The sequence below is a fragment of the Carcharodon carcharias genome, chromosome 11, assembly GCF_017639515.1.
Source record: "Carcharodon carcharias isolate sCarCar2 chromosome 11, sCarCar2.pri, whole genome shotgun sequence".
In the NCBI taxonomy this organism is placed as follows: Eukaryota; Metazoa; Chordata; class Chondrichthyes; order Lamniformes; family Lamnidae; genus Carcharodon; species Carcharodon carcharias.
Genome location: NC_054477.1, coordinates 74,145,111 through 74,161,138, shown reverse-complemented (window position 1 = coordinate 74,161,138; position 16,028 = coordinate 74,145,111). Strand labels below are relative to the sequence as shown.

Genomic DNA, 16,028 nt, shown 5'->3' with positions numbered 1-16,028 from the left:
CCTGTAGTTACAATATGCCTCAAACTCCCAATTGCCATATTCATGGGCACCCTCACCCTTTTCTTGTTTTACTCCAGTCACTATATTCCAATTAACTGGGGCTTGCCCTAAGACTTGTACTATTTCTGCTCTAGAGGCTTGGAAATTGGCTTGCTGCTGTGTCTGGTCTGCCAGGTTTTCCGGGCACCAGGGGCATATACTCTATCTTAACTGGGACCAAGGGATATGGGGGTGGTGATTCCCAACCCGCTTCCCGTTGTTCCTCATATCCTGCTGTCTGTTCCGCCAGCCCGTTCCAACCTACATTATCTGCGTATTGTGGAGCTGCTGGTGGCTGTGTTAAAGCTGGCGAAACTGACATGAGATTTTTTGCCTGTACTAGCTCTTCATTTTGGGATTTGTTGGCCAACATTCTATTTACTTTCTTAAACCTACATGTTGTCTTAACATTAGGATACATGCTTTAGCATCACTGTCTTTTTTCCAATTATCCCACCATTTTCTCTGATCAGTGGGTGAGTCAAATGGGTTCACCAACTTCAACACTTATGTGTTCTTTTGTTCTTTTGTCTGTGACACCTTTTGATGATCTGCTTCTATCACTGCTTGCTTGTCCCTACGACAACACCAGCCCCCTCCACTTCTCCTCCTCCCCCCCCCCCCCACCCCTTAAACCAGCTTATATTTCACCCCTTCCTTGGATTCACCTAGTTCTGTTGAAGGGTCATGAGGACTCGAAACGTCAACTCTTTTCTTCTCCGCTGATGCTGCCAGACCTGCTGAGTTTTTCCAGGTAATTCTGTTTTTGTTTTGGATTCCAGCATCCTCAGTTTTTTGTTTTTATCGAATTGTTCTTTATCGTTTTGCCTATCGATTTCTTATTTTGTCAGTTAAATGCTGTGTCAGGGAACCCTCTGGTCCCCACTTGAGTTTGTCGCTACTGGCCATCTCTGGGTAAGATGATCGGGGTATAGTTGTCGTCAGTGGTACAGTTCTTACCTGGGTCCTTTCTGACTGAACTCGTTACTTGTGACTAATACTGGATGTAATTATAACAATCTTTAATACAACCGTTTCTACTCCACCCTTAACACCCATTGAACTATTGCCTGGAGCCTAACACTTCCTGGGTCCGGCCGGAGTCGGATTTAGTATGAATAAAAATGTACTCACACTGTGACTCGTCCTGTTTCCCCATCGGTGTCCTGCGTCCTTTGTACCTTGCTCGCAGCACCAATTGAAAGGTCCGAGGAATACTCTGGTACAAAATTTCAACACGGAGTCCAGATACAATATTCAAGTGGTTCCTTTATTACGCATGCGGGGAGCAAACACTGGGCAATCCAAGTGCTTCTCCACCGAGGTTCAAATGAGCACAGTTTATATATTTTTTTGCTATCAGTTACAACTTATTGGTATTAGTTAGACAAAGGCCACAGCACAATGACCCCCCGGTGGACTGAAAATTGTGTTCCTGTACAGTAATTGCAGTGCAGAGACTGGGTGTTGTCCTTTTGGAGGCAGCAAAGAATGTATGTTTGTTCTATTCAAAAGGTTTTCAGGGGCTGACTGGATGTGGTTCGAGGCTATCAGGTATCGAGGCCTTCCCCATTTCTTGATCGAGTCATCCTGAGTCCCTGCCCATGTGTGTATCTCCCATTTCCTAATAGCAAATTTACAGCTGATCCCTTTGTACAAGGTTTTAGCTTTCATGTAAGGCTGCAATTGTCTATGTATGCTTTGGCACCCTAGCTGTTGGTCCTGGCTGGCACTTTAAAATAAATCCAAATTTTCTGCATCTTCACCTGTATAATTGAAGCAGACTTATTTATTCTTGTACTTCAAAGCCCTTACACTGAAGGCCAACATGCCAGTTGCCTTCCTGAATGTTTGCTGGACCTGCATATTAACTTTGCTCCTTGTACAGGTACATTCAATTCATCAACATTTACAAGTTTCATGCCTTTTAAAAAAATATTCTGCTTTTCTTTTCTTACTACTGAAGTGAATGACCTCACACTCCCCCACATTATACTCCATCTGCCAACTTGTTGCCTACCCGTCTATATCCCTGCAGCCTCTTTGTGCCCTCCTCACAGTTAACATTCCTGCTAGCTTTGTATGGTCAGCAAACTTGGATACATTACTCTCAGTCTCTTTGCCTAAGTCATTAATATAGGCTGCGAATAGCTGAGGCCCCAGCACTGACCCTTGTGGCACTTCACTAGTCATAGTCTGTCAACTTGAAAATGCCCCAGTTATCCCTACTCTCCACATCCTGTCTGTTAAGCAAACCTCTATTTATGCTAATATATTACCCCAAATGCATGAGACCTTATCTTGTGTATTAACCTTTGTGTGGCACCTTATTGAATGACTTTTGGAAAATCAAGTATACTATATTTACTGGTTCCCATTTATCCACCCTACTAGTTACATCCTCAAAATTACATCCTCTAACAAATGTGTCAAACACAATTCCCCTTTCATAAAACCATATTGACTATGTCTGATCATACAATGATTTTCTAAGTTTGTGAAGATTCCCTTAGTAAGGGATTCTAGCATTTTCCTGATGTCAAGCTTACTGGCCTGTAGTTCCCTGTTTTGTCTCTCCCTTATTTCTTGAATAGCAGAGTTACATCTGCTAACTGCCAATCTGCTGGGATCATTCTGGAATCTAGTGAATTTTGGAAAATCGTAACTAGCGCATCCACTATCTCTTCAGCTACCACTTTTAAAACCAGGGCATCTGGACCTGGAAATGTATTGAATTTTAGTCCTTTAAATTTCTCTGTCAATCCAATGTGCCTTGGTAAATTATTCAATCGTGTCCATATTTGCCAGAGGTGTTATGGTGCAGTTGATAGCATCCCTGCCTCTGAGTCAGGACCTCTGTGTTCAAGCCCAAGTCTAGGACTTGATAGGCAAGGCAGGTGCATTTATAACATGGCCAAACAGGTTGAATATCAATCTGAAAATCCTGCCAACATATGCCAATGGCAGGCGGTGACAGCAGGAGATATTCTTAATCAGCCATGTGTTGGAAAGAAAATTGCAGCCCCTACCATCACTATTCGTAACTCTGGCCTACGACATGCATACAAAAGTGCATGTTGCCATATCAAACTCAGACTCTGTGGGGGACCAGTTGGCTGGATAGCCGGTGTGGATCAGTTGGTGCCAACGGCATGGGGTTCAATCCCCATTCTGGCTAGGGTGGATTTGGGACCTGCTGCCTTGCCCTGCCTATGGAGGAGATTGTGGCCCAGTGAGCTGGACCTGCCTTCAAGCAGAGAACTGCAGAAGAAAAAGTCTATATTTCCATGGAAATTGTAAATCATTGGCTTTATTATGTTTGCTTAGTGATGCACTCACTTATATGACAGGCCTTTTTAAAAAAACTTCCAAGGTACATAGGAAGATGTCCAATGTTTTAGGTAGGTTGGAAGCATGTAGCAGGGCAGACCAGGGATCCGAGAGTACAGTGAGGAGGATGGTGGGGTTTGGGAGCAGCAGCGTTTTTTTAGTTTTGGGGTATATTGACAGGATGTCTTTGGGCCTGGGAGTAATGGAAACGATCTGTTAGCAATATGAAAATAATGAAGGGGATTTTGAAGTTTGTACTGATGGGAAGGTGTTATATTCAACGTCAGTGCTGGGGGAATTGGGGACGGTGTTACAGGGGGTGGGATGGTGTTGACTTGGTGGAAACAGTGACAAGTGAGATTTCAAATACGCGAAAGATAGCTGCTAGGAGTGTTTATAAAAAAACAAAACAGGATGAGGTAAATTTGTCAGGGCTACGAACGGGTTCTACAAAGCAAAATGACTGAAAATCATTAAAGAGAATCGTTGTCTGATCAGGACCATGGTGTGAGGTTGCAAAGGGGCTTGGTTGTAACAATGAAAGCTAACCTTTAGATAAGGTTACCTCTGTCGGCGAGTGCCGTTCTATCTGTAGACTGATGGATAATATAAGTAATGAAAAGGAGATCCCAATTCTCACTTCCAATCTGAAAAGTCACTATAGTGAAACACCTGAACCCGAGTGACAAAATACTGCAAGTCTTGTGACGTATAGCAGTGTCTGTGATCGCGGTCTTCAGAAATGCTGATTTATTACCGAAGCTGCAGCCTTGTGGGATCAATAGACATCCGGCAATAAACGCCATTAAGATTTTCCTTTTACAGTAACCGGCTAATGATCGTCACCCGCTAACCCCCCTAGGAAAAAAACCCTTCCCTTGCTCACTTCGGCTCACGCACTCTTGCCCATTGCTGTTCTGATGTCTGGTAAGTCATTCCGAAAAGTACAGGTCTGTGGCTAAGTTACAGTCGATGAGGAATCGGAAACCCTTCTGGGGATGGCAGGACGCTTTGCCCAGGAGTGAAGTCTTATTTCTATTTCCAAAGCAGTGTTACTGCGATGGTTTCTGTCGATACATTTTGTAAAATAATTGTCAGAAAATTTTAAATTCAAGAATAACCTTTCCCCCGGTAGATCTGACCATGCAACTCTTGGCTCTGCAAGAGCTTGGAATCCAGCAGTTAAACCCATTGGCACCACAGCACTCACTGGAGCTGCCAAAAGCTCCAGCGTAGTACTTTGAGCACCGACAACGTTAAAATTCAAAACAAAAACAAAAACAGAATTACCTGGAAAAACTCAGCAGGTCTGGCAGCATCGGCGGAGAAGAAAAGAGTTGACGTTTCGAGTCCTCATGACCCTTCGACAGAACTCTTCGAAGGGTCATGAGGACTCGAAACGTCAACTCTTTTCTTCTCCGCCGATGCTGCCAGACCTGCTGAGTTTTTCCAGGTAATTCTGTTTTTGTTTTTGTTTTGGATTTCCAGCATCCGCAGTTTTTTGGTTTTATAACGTTAAAATTCAATCTGTCTCTAACTTCCTTAGTCGGGAGGAGAATTGGGGGGTGGGGAGGGGGGGTCTCTGAGGCCACTTTGAAAGAGATCAAACCGTGGCTGCCCTGAATTTAGATACTCAGTAGCTAAGCTATAATCGGCCAATGCATAAAAGAGCCAAGAAGATTCCATGCCAATTCCACATCTGTCTTGAATTAGGTGATCTCAGCTGAGTAATGGTAGGGTCACCAGAATTTGGTTTCAGTGCTCAATAATTATGCAAGAGAGAATTAGTAAAAGCTCTTGACCTTGATTCATCTCCAGTCATCACTGTTGTACATGATGGGCATTATCATCAATGTCCTTGCACTCATAAGCAAGGTAACATCATGTATTTGGAATGTGTTCCCTTGAATGGTTTTGTTTAAGCGTTTGATTCCTATATGCTGAAAACAAACTAATTATTTCTAGAGTGTGACTAAAATGTACCATGTTGACTTCAGATTGTATGTACATTTTCTTTCTTCACAATTTAAAAAAAATAAAAGCTTAGAAGTTTGTATTACTTTGATATGCACTGAAAATATGGAATGCCTATTTTGTATGAAAATATTTCAGATGATAACATTTATTTTGATTGTGTTGAAGCATCATTCATATGGAGTATTCTTTTTAGTGAATGGATTATTTTTAAAAAAAATTGTCTTGTGATTTGTTTATAAAATTTGCTGCTATATTTTGGTTTGTCTGTTACATAACATGTAAGTCTGGATTTTCAGAATACTTATGAAAATGGCATTGTATTTCCTTTATCACTTCCAGCTCCAGCAGAAGTTGCAGTAGATTTGGATCATTTTTAAGCAGGAAAATATATTTTATTAAGAATTGTGATGGACTGAATACCTTCTTTCTGTGCTCTGTGTTTTGGAAAAAGAGAAAGAGAAAGCAGTATTTTGAAGTCTGTGTAATGCCTGCGGAATTCTGATGTATTTTCACCCCAAGTCCTATTTTTAAAACACTTTTGTCTCAAATTTAAAGAACAAAATTTGTTGGACTGGGTTTCTATCCAATGTCATAAAGATGTCAGAAATATAAATGAAGAATATTATATTTTCATGTTGAAGGTGCTTGCAGCCTGCATGGATGAAAGCAGGGCTGGCTGGGTGGATGAGTGAACTGACCTTAGCACCATGGTACAGAAAGCCATTCAAGCAGGACTAATTATTCGGAATGTAATGATAGTATAGGGATAGCATAGTCAGAGGGATGATCATAGTTCTCTGCAGCCCAGAGTGAGAGCCCAGAAGGCTGTGTTACCTGCCTGGTGCCAGGGCTTGGGACATCTGCTTTGGGCTGGAGAGGAACTTCTAGTGGGAATGGGAGTATCGAAGGGTCATGGTCCACGGTGACATAGGTAGGACTAGGAAAAAGGTCCTGTTCCAGGAGTATGAGCAGCTAGGGGCTAAATTAAAAAGTAGAACCTTAAAGGTAAAAATCTCTAGATTATAAACTGAGTCACAAGCACATTGGCATAGGCTGAATAAAATTAGAGAGTTAAATGCGTGGCTCAAAGTTTGGTGTGGGAGAAATGAATTTCAATTCATGGGACACTGGTACCAATACTGGGGCAAGTGGGAACTGTATCACTGGGACGGCTTTCACCTGAATCATGCTGGAACCAGTGTTCTTGCAAGTTGCATAACTAGGGCAGTGGAGAGGACTTTAAACTAATTAGTGGGGGTGAAGGATCAAGTGTGGAAGATATAAGTTAGAGAAGAAAAGGCAATATAGCAATTTGGGAAATGATAGTCAGAGTGTGATAGGAAGGGCAAAGTGTACAAACTTAAGAATGTGCCAACAGATGAGGCTAGAGGTTGCACAAATAGGAAAACAACAGAACTAAAGGCTTTGTGTCTAAATGCTTGTAGCATTCATAACAAGATGGATGAATTGAGATCGCAAATAGAAATAAATATGTATGATCTGATAGCCATTACAGAGACATGGCTGCAAGATGACAATGGCTAGGAACTAAATATTCAAGGGTAGATGACATTTGGGAAGGGCAGGAAGCTAGGGAAAGGTGGAGGGGTAGCGCTGTTTATTAAGGTTAGTATTAGTAGATTAGATAGGAATGACCTTGGTTCTGATGATCAAGATGTAGAATCAGTTTGGGTAAAGATAAAAAATAGTAAAGATAAGAAGTCATTTATGGGAGTAGTTTACAGGCTCCCTTACAGTAGTTACAGTAGAAGACAGGAAGAAATAATGGGGTCTTGTGATAAAAGTACGGCGATAATCATGGGCAATTTTAACCGACATATAGATTGGATGAATCAGATTGGCAAGGGTAGCCTGGAAGATTAGCTCATATGTGTTTTTGGGATGGTTTGTTAGAGCAACACATTTGACAGCCAACCAGAGAGCAGCCTATTCCAGATTTGGTAATGTGCAATGAGACAGGATAAATTAATCTCATTGTACAGGAGCCCAAAAGTTGCAGCAATCATAACATTTCATAATCAGGTTGAGGGAGAGAAAAGTGGGTTGAAGACTAGAGATTTAAGCTTATATAAGGGCAGTTGAAGGTACGAAAACAGAGCTGGTTAAAGTGAGCTGGGAAATTAGATTAAGAGATAGGTTAGTGGAGATGCAGCACAGACATTTTTGGAGATATTTCATAACCCTCGGCAAAGATACAGTCCAGTGAGAAAGAAAGACTCTAGGGGAAGGATGTCCCAGCTGTGGCTATCCAAGGAAGTTAAAGGTAATTTAAAATTGAAAGAAAAAGCGTGCAAATTATCATGAAGAAGAAGTGTGCAGATTAGTGTGAAGATTAGCTGCAGATCAGAAGATTGGACAGAATATGAAAAAAACAAAGAATGACTCAAAATAATAAGGATAAAGAAATTAGAGTATGACAGGAAGCTAGCTAGTAATTATAAAAACTGGATCATAAGAGTTCTACAAGTATTTAAAAAGGAAAAGAGTAAGTAAAGTGAGTGTTGCTCCTCTATGGAGTGAATCCAGGAATTAATAATGGAAGATAAGGAAATGGCAGATGCATTGAACAGATATTTTGGATCCTTCTTCACTGTAGAGGATACAAGTAACAGCCCAGAAATAATTGTGAATTGCGAAGTGAAAGGAGAGAGGAACTTAAATCAATTACAATCACCAGAGAAAGGGTCCTGAGAAAATTTAGCACTAAAATCTAACAAGTTCCCAGGTCCTGATGGACTTCATCCTAGGGTGTTAAAAAAAGTGGTTGCTGAGATAGTGGATGCATTGGTTTTAATTTTCCAAAATTCTCTAGATTCGGGAAAGGTCCCATCAGATTGGAAGATAGTGAAGGTAACTCCATTATTCAAGAAAGGAGGCAGACAGTAAGCAGGCCAGTTAGCTTAATATCTGTCATAGGAAAAATGCTGGAATCTATTATTAAGGATGTTATAGCTGTGCACTTAGAAAATCTCAATGCAATTAGACCGAGTCAACATGGTTTCGTGAAAGGGAAATTATGTTTGACTGATTTATTAGAGCTCTTTAAGAATGTAACAAGCAACGTGGATAAAGGGGAACCTGTGAATGTGGTGTACTTAGATTTCCAGAAAGCATTTGACAAGATGCCATCAAGGGTTACTCCATAAATTAATAGCTCATGGTGTAGGGGATAACATATTAGCCTGGATAGAAGATTGGTTAACTAACAGGAAATAGAGAGCAGGCATAAATGGGTCACTTTCAGCTTTGCAAGATGTAACAAGCGGAGTTCCGAATCGATCAATGCTGTGGCCTCAACTATTCACAATCCATATCAATGCTTTGGATGAAGGCGCCAAATGTCTAGTTGCTAAATTTGCTGATGACACAAAGGTAAGTAGGAAAGTAAATTGTAAAGAGGACATAAGAGGTCTGTAAGGGGAGAAAGATAGGATAAGTGAGTCGGCAAAAATTTGGCAGATAGAGTATAATGTGGGAAAATGTGAACTTGCCCACTTTGACAGGAAGAATAGAAAAGCAGCATATTATCTAAATAGAGAGATTACAGAATTCTGAGATACGGGGGGATCTGGGTGTCCTGGCGCATAAATCGCAAAAAGTTAGCATGCGGGTACAGCAAGTGATTAGGGAGACAAGTGGAATGATGTCATTTCTTGCAAGGAGAACGGAATACAAAAGTAGGGGTTTTTGACTGGCAGAGCAAGCGCAAGAGGACCAATGACCTACTCCTAATTCAAAGTTACATATGTTGAAATTATTTGTATCAATTTTGAGAATCAGACCAACATTAAGGTTTCCTACATTAATTATAACATTGCCAACACTTCAAAAATGCTTCATTGGCTATAAAGCACTTTGGGATGTTCTGAGCTTGTGAAAGGTGTTCTATAACTGAAGCCTCTCTTTATTTTTAAATGTGTATTTCTGTTGAAGAAGTTTGAAAATTTCCATCTGATCCCCTAAAATGTAGGGCAGGAATTTTCAGATGGCGTGGCTTCCTACCCCGCCACCCGAAGAGTCAGCGGAGAATGTATTCTCACTGATCACAGTAGGCAAGACTGATTGGCCGGCAGCTCTCTAGTCCCAGCAGTGCTAATGGCAACAGTGGACACAATGAATACAGCAGTCCCCAGTTCTAAGTCCTAGAGTCCAGGCCAGGTAAGTGCGGGGTTGTCTCATGGTGGACAGGGGATGTGTGAGACAGGGGTTGGAGAGAGGGCTTTGGGGGTCTTGATAAAGAGACCAGGCAGGGGGCAGGGAGAGCAACCATGGGGGGCAGACCTTGAAGGAAGGCCCCAATATAGCAAGGGGACCATGGAGGAAGGAGCCCATTTTCCCAGCACAGTTCCAAGCAGGGTCACCTGCCAGTCTTTCCCCCTGCCCATGAACTTCTCCTACCCACCTCAAAATTGAGACTGGGCAGTAATTGGCCACTTAAGGGTCTCAAATGGGACAAGGGCAGGCAGGTTGCCCTAGGCCTCACCCGCCCCATGTAAAATTAGGGACAGGTCGGGGGTCAGTGGGAGGGTGGCTAGAAAGCCACCCAGGGAATTTTACAGCCTCCACCACCCTGCCTGCAAAACTGCTGACAGAGGACTGTAAAATTCTACCCATTCATCTGTTAATACATGGCAGAATTGATTTGCAGATGGCAGTGTTTTAATTTCAGTTCCTTTTAAAGATGGTATGAAGAATTGGGTAATATGATGTTTGTTCTATTGCTATACAGTTGAGAAACTGTAAAACCACTGGTTATAGAAATGCTATTGGTGTTGAAAACTTGCTTTGTGTGTCTACGTAAAATCACACCTGCAGAAATCTTATGCAAGCACCATTCGATTGCTGTTTAAATTACTGAGAGCCCAAAGTGAAAGATCTCGGTTCATAGTATGAGGCAAAGTTAAATTTGGAAAATGTCGGTGTGAAGTTGTGGTTCAGTGAGATGACACTTTGTTTTAAACATCTGCAGATTGTTAGGCTTGTTAAAGAATGAGTTTGAATGGAAGGTCTTAGAACAAAATAATTATTGGAATATTATTTTCTAACATTAATAGACTGTTTTCATTGATTTTACAGTATTTAGTTAACTGGAGAGTTAATTACACCTAGTCAAAGTTTTCATTACTAAAGTTTCTGAATTAACACATACAATTTCATTGTGGTCTTTTTCACACTTCATTTTCTGCAACTTTACCTAATGCATAGAAGTGGATTTTTGCTTACCCTGACATATTTGGCTTAATTTGCTTTGAAAAAGCAATGACCATGTTATTGTGTTAAAATTGCATTCAGTGCATAGCTTTCTACTTTTCCTGTTCTCGCTAAAGTGGATTCTGAAGTTATGTGTTAAGAAGTTTTGTACATCTGTTTCTAACTGAGAATGTTAAATACCATGGGTAAGGTAAGTTATTCAACTAGCACCATCAAAGCCATACATTCCATGAGTTATCAGATAAGTTCTAATATTTCCTTTATTAACATCCTAAATCAGTTTTAGTTCTCTCTGACCATTAGCATCGGTCACAACACAAGAAATATGTAAAAGGACTACACCTGCACACCTTACTGTTTTCTTAAAGGTTTACAAAGAGATTGATGGTTCCAATATTCATACATCACGACCTGCATTCACATACAGTACAGATTATAGCTGCATAATATCATTTAAGTGCTTCAGTCAGAAAAACTAGAGATGAAAGGCAGGGCAAGCATTTTTCTAAAAGCATCTAATCATCAGCATCGATTGCAATGCTCGTTACAATTTAAAACAATGAAACTGTAGGACAGCTGTTCTTAGAACATGATATTATTCTTTAGCTAGTTAACATATTAATAATTAGTAAAAGTCATCATATGCACCTTTATGATGACTAACAATTTTGACCCCCTTAAAAGCTACACGCAGAATTACTTGTGTAATCTGCAGATTACAATCTCCCTGACAACCTACAGAAAACCAGTTTCAAACCCTCAAATTGCAGACAATGTCAAGAGTACATCTACTGAATTAACAGCATGAGACCCACCAAATTCAGCTATTGACAATACCACATATATTTACACCAATCAGCGATGCCTTTATTTAACTTCCATATAAATCACACAGTTTGCTGAAGCTGGGTTCAACTTTGCACTCGGCAACGGATAAATGGACACTAGCTGGCAGAACCAGAATTATATAACCCTGAATCAATGAAAGAGAAAGATAATGATCAAAAGAATTGAAAGGTACTGGAGATGATTTCTGATTGGGTTCAGCTGATTTATAGCTAGTGTTTCATTAAAATAAACATAAATCAGGTGCACCCAATTGGAAATTGAGGCAGAGATCCCTCATGCTAGATCTGTGACCAATTGCACATGCCATTTTCCGCCTTCATTTCTATTAGTTGCATGAAGTGCCTGTCCAATTTGGGCCAGCCCAGGTGGCTCATTTGCCTTATTCACTCATTTTTGTCTCCTTTACCATATAAAATGACAAGTCTCTTTTGGAGGGCTTTTCTTTCCTGTGGTCAACTACTTTGACATCTACTATTCAGTGTAATACTGCAGTTTCTCCTCTTACAGTCACTTCAGAAGAAATATAATAGGTTTCCTTTAGGAATATCATGTATCTTTCTTCAGACTAATAAGAGGGTGAGAAATGGAAGGATTCCAGGCTTGTCAGGTGGCATCAGTAGAGCATGGCAGCCACTTGCCCTATCCTAACACTCTGATGCACACAAAGTCAGTAAGAAGTGATGGATTTGTATCAAAGTCAATCCATATATCTTAAAAATTATTATTTGAAACTTTAAAAAAGGATGTCCTCCACTAGTAATTTGTCTACAGTCCCAATGCTATTAGGTTACATTGGCAGACAATAATTTTATATGGAAATAGGCATCTAGAATGTTTAAATCAACTTCCATATTCTGTCAGAACTGTGTCTTAGTTCTTGTTGGTTGCTTTTTGTCAGGCACTTAGCTGATCTCATTCAATAAATTTCTTACATAGACGCTTTGTTTTGAAGGAAATAGTTACATAACTTAATGCTAAATCAGTCCCTAACATCAGACTGGAAGATGAATGAACTTGCTTCAGATCAGAAGGTCCATGGGTCTTCTAGAAGACAACCTTTGCTAATTCTGCCAGAGACAAATTTAGGAATAAAAAACAGAAGCTCATAGGAAGGGGAAATGGTAAAGAAAACATAGACATAGTTTATTTTCTTTATTTTGACAACATTGGGGCCTAAGTGTATCTGTGAAGTTAATGTCAGGGAAATTTATGTTGAGCAAAGATTGGCTATGAAACATAAAGTAAAGAATCAACCCAAAATTAGACCAGACTGGTGAGATAAAAAGCGTATTGTATGACAACTATGACCTTGGTGGTTCAATCCTTGACCCCTGAGTGTCTGATCCTGGTATAGTGGAGGGTGGGGGAGGGGCAGAATGGTACGATCCCAAAGCTTGGGGGAGGTGTTTCAATCCATGATCCCAAATGCAGGGCCTGATAATGTGAGGGTGTCAGTTCTTTGCTCACTGGGGAGGGAGTGGGGGTTTGTAGCGGGGTGCAGGGGTTCGTTGGTCGGATGGGAGGGTGGTTCTGATGATGGGACAGAGCCTTGGATTTGGAGTAAGCTCTTCCTAGGCTCTGAGGATGTGATTCCTGCAGCTGTCATGTCTCCCAAGGCCCAGGAAATCCAATTGTCTATAGTTAAACCTGCAAAGCAGATTAAATCCACAGGACTTTAAGCTTCATTACTATGGTTAAAATGCCACCCCATCTCCTGCAAGTGGGATGGCTGCCTGCCATTTAACCAGCTTGAGTAATGGAGGAAATTGCAGGATAGATTCAGCTTCCCAACACACTTCAATTTTCTATCCTTTTAATCCTAACCCCCACCAATGTGTCCAATCTCACCTGCTACCCACTGTTAAAATTTCCCCCCTAGGTCTCCATAGACTCATAGATGTTTACAGCACAGAATGAGACCATTCGACCCATCATGTCCATGCCAGTCAACAAAGATCTGACTACACTAATCCCATTTTCCAACACTTGGCCCACAGCCCTGGAGGCTATGGCAACACAAATTAATATCTAAATACTTCTTAAACGTTACGAGAGTTTCTGACTCAACCACCCTTTCAGGTAGTGGGTTCCAGACTCTCACCCCCCACTGGGTGAAAAAATTTCTCCTCAACTACCTCTTAGCCTTCTACCTTTTACCTTAAATCTATGTCTCTTGGTTATTGACCCCTCTACTAATGGAAAAAGTGCCTTCCTATCCACCATATCTATGCCCCTCATAATCTTATATGCCTCTATCAGGTCCCTTCTCAACCTTTGCTGCTCCAAGAAAAACAGCCCCAGTCTATCCAATCTTTCCTCATAGCTCAGACCCTTCAGCCCAGGCAGCATCCTGGTAAATCTCCTTTGCACCCTCTCCATTACATTCACATCCTTCCTATAATGTGGTGACCAGAACTGCATGCAGTACTCCTGTTTTGGTCAAACTAGTGTTTTATACAGTTCCAGCATAACCTTCCAGCTCTTGTATTCTATGCCTCAGCTAATAAAGGCAAATATCCCATATGCCTTCTTGACCGCCTTATCTACCTGACTTGCTATCTTTAGGGATCTGTGGATATGCACACCAAGGTCCCTCTGATTTTCAGTACTTTCCAGGGTCCTACTGTTCATAGTTCAATTCCTAGCCTTGTTAGCCCTCCCCAGCCTTGTTAGCCCTCCCCAAGTGCATTACCTCACACTTTTCCTAGTTGAATTCCATTTCCCACTGCTGTGCCCACCTGACCAGTCCATTGATATCCTCCTGCAGTTTATGACTATCCTCCTCACTATGTACCACCTTATCAATTTTTTGTGTCATCAACAAACTTCTTGATCATACGCTTTACCCTTAAGTCCAAACCATTTATGTACACCATAAACTGCAAGGGCCCCAGCACTGAGCCCTGTGGAACCCCACTGGAAACAGGCTTCCAGTCATAGAAACATCCCTCTACCATTATCCTCTGCTTCCTGCCTCTCAGCCAATTTTGGATCCAATGTGCCTTTTTGCCTTGGATCCCATGGGCTCTTACTTTCTTGACCAGTCTGCCATGAGGGACATTATCAATAGCCTTGCTAAAATCCATGTAGATCACATCAAATGCATTACCCTCATCAACACTCCTGGTTACCTCCTCAAAAAGTTCAATTAATTTTGTCAAGCGCCACCTTCCCTTAACAATTCCATATTGACTATCCCTGATTAACCCATGTCTCTCCAAGTGCAGATATATTCTGTCTCTCAGAATTCTTTCTAGTAACTTCCCCACCACCAAGGTTAGACTGACTGGCCTGTATTAACCTATCCCTTCCTCCTTTTTTTAATAATGGGACAACGTTAGCAGTCCTCCAGTCCTCTGGCACCTCACCTGCCAGGGCCCTTGATATCTCTTCCCTTGCCTCCCTCAACAGCCTAGGATGTATCTCATCCGGGCCTGCGGATTTATCCACTTTTAAGGCCGCTAAACCATTAGTACGTCCTCCTCTCTCTATGTTAATTTCCTCTAATATTTCACAGTCCCCCACCCTGATGTCTATATCTGCATTGTCCTTTTCCATTGTGAAGACCGACGCAAAGTATTCATTAAGGACTGTACCCAGGTCTTTCGGGTCCACACACACATTACAAAAATGAATTAGAGAAGGTGCAAGATAGATCTACAAAGGTGATATCGGAGGCCTTTAAAATTAAGAACGGGATTGATAGGGTAGACAAAGAGAAAACATTTCCATGTGTGGGAGTCCAAAATTCGGGTCATAAATAATAAATAACCACAAATAAATCCAATAATGAATTCAGGAGAAAACTTTTTACTCAGAGATTGATTAGAATGAGGATACATTGAGTAGGTGAGGCGAATAGCACTGATGTATTTAAGGAGAAGCTAGGTGATGAAATGAGGGAGAAAGGAATAGACAGATATGCTGATAAAGTTAGCTCTTAGTTGGTGGAAACTCATGAGAAGTATAACACTGTCATGGACAAATTGGACCAAATGGCCAAATGTAAAGTTTATGTAGTTATGTATATATAAATAAGAGTTCTAGATGTCATTATTTTTGTTTTTAAGAAACAGAGTTTTCCTAACATTAATAAAATGTCATTACAGTGGTGAAACCTAACCAGAATGTAGTAATGGATGTGAAGTATTTGACACTGATAACATTCATTTGTTTTCTGGGAAGAATTCAAGGTAAGCAAAACAGTAAGCTTCCTAAAGACTATTATTTCTGCTGCTATTTAAAACGTTAACTTTCAGAATAAGAGTAAAGCTTTGGTTCACAATACTTCCTCAGTGCTAACATTAAAAAGAATCTGTCCCAATAAGTTCCAATTGAACTAAATTCATTATTTCACCTAGAGTTTGTTAAAATTAATATTTTTTTCCATTATAACACATGAAATGAGAAAATAGTCATCTGTAGTAAATTTCTGATGCAATGAATAATCTTAAAATGTCTCACAAAATGCAGATGAAGAAATGGATGATTAGCAGAGATTTCCAAAACAGCTAGGAGAGGTGACCTAAAACATAGTCAAAGAGATGGGGTTTGAAGTGGCTTTTTGAAGGTGTGGAAATAACTGAGCAGGAACTAGTATG

The 16,028-nt window shown here is 40.8% G+C and overlaps 1 long non-coding RNA gene across 1 annotated transcript; it reads left to right on the top strand.

Moving 5' to 3' along the window:
• The first annotated feature begins 5,152 nt into the window (after window positions 1-5,152).
• On the top strand, window positions 5,153-15,620 carry LOC121283947. The gene is made up of 3 exons (XR_005944400.1): window positions 5,153-5,244; window positions 9,338-9,525; window positions 15,537-15,620. It is a non-coding gene; the product is annotated as an uncharacterized LOC121283947 (long non-coding RNA).
• Window positions 15,621-16,028: the final 408 nt, after the last annotated feature.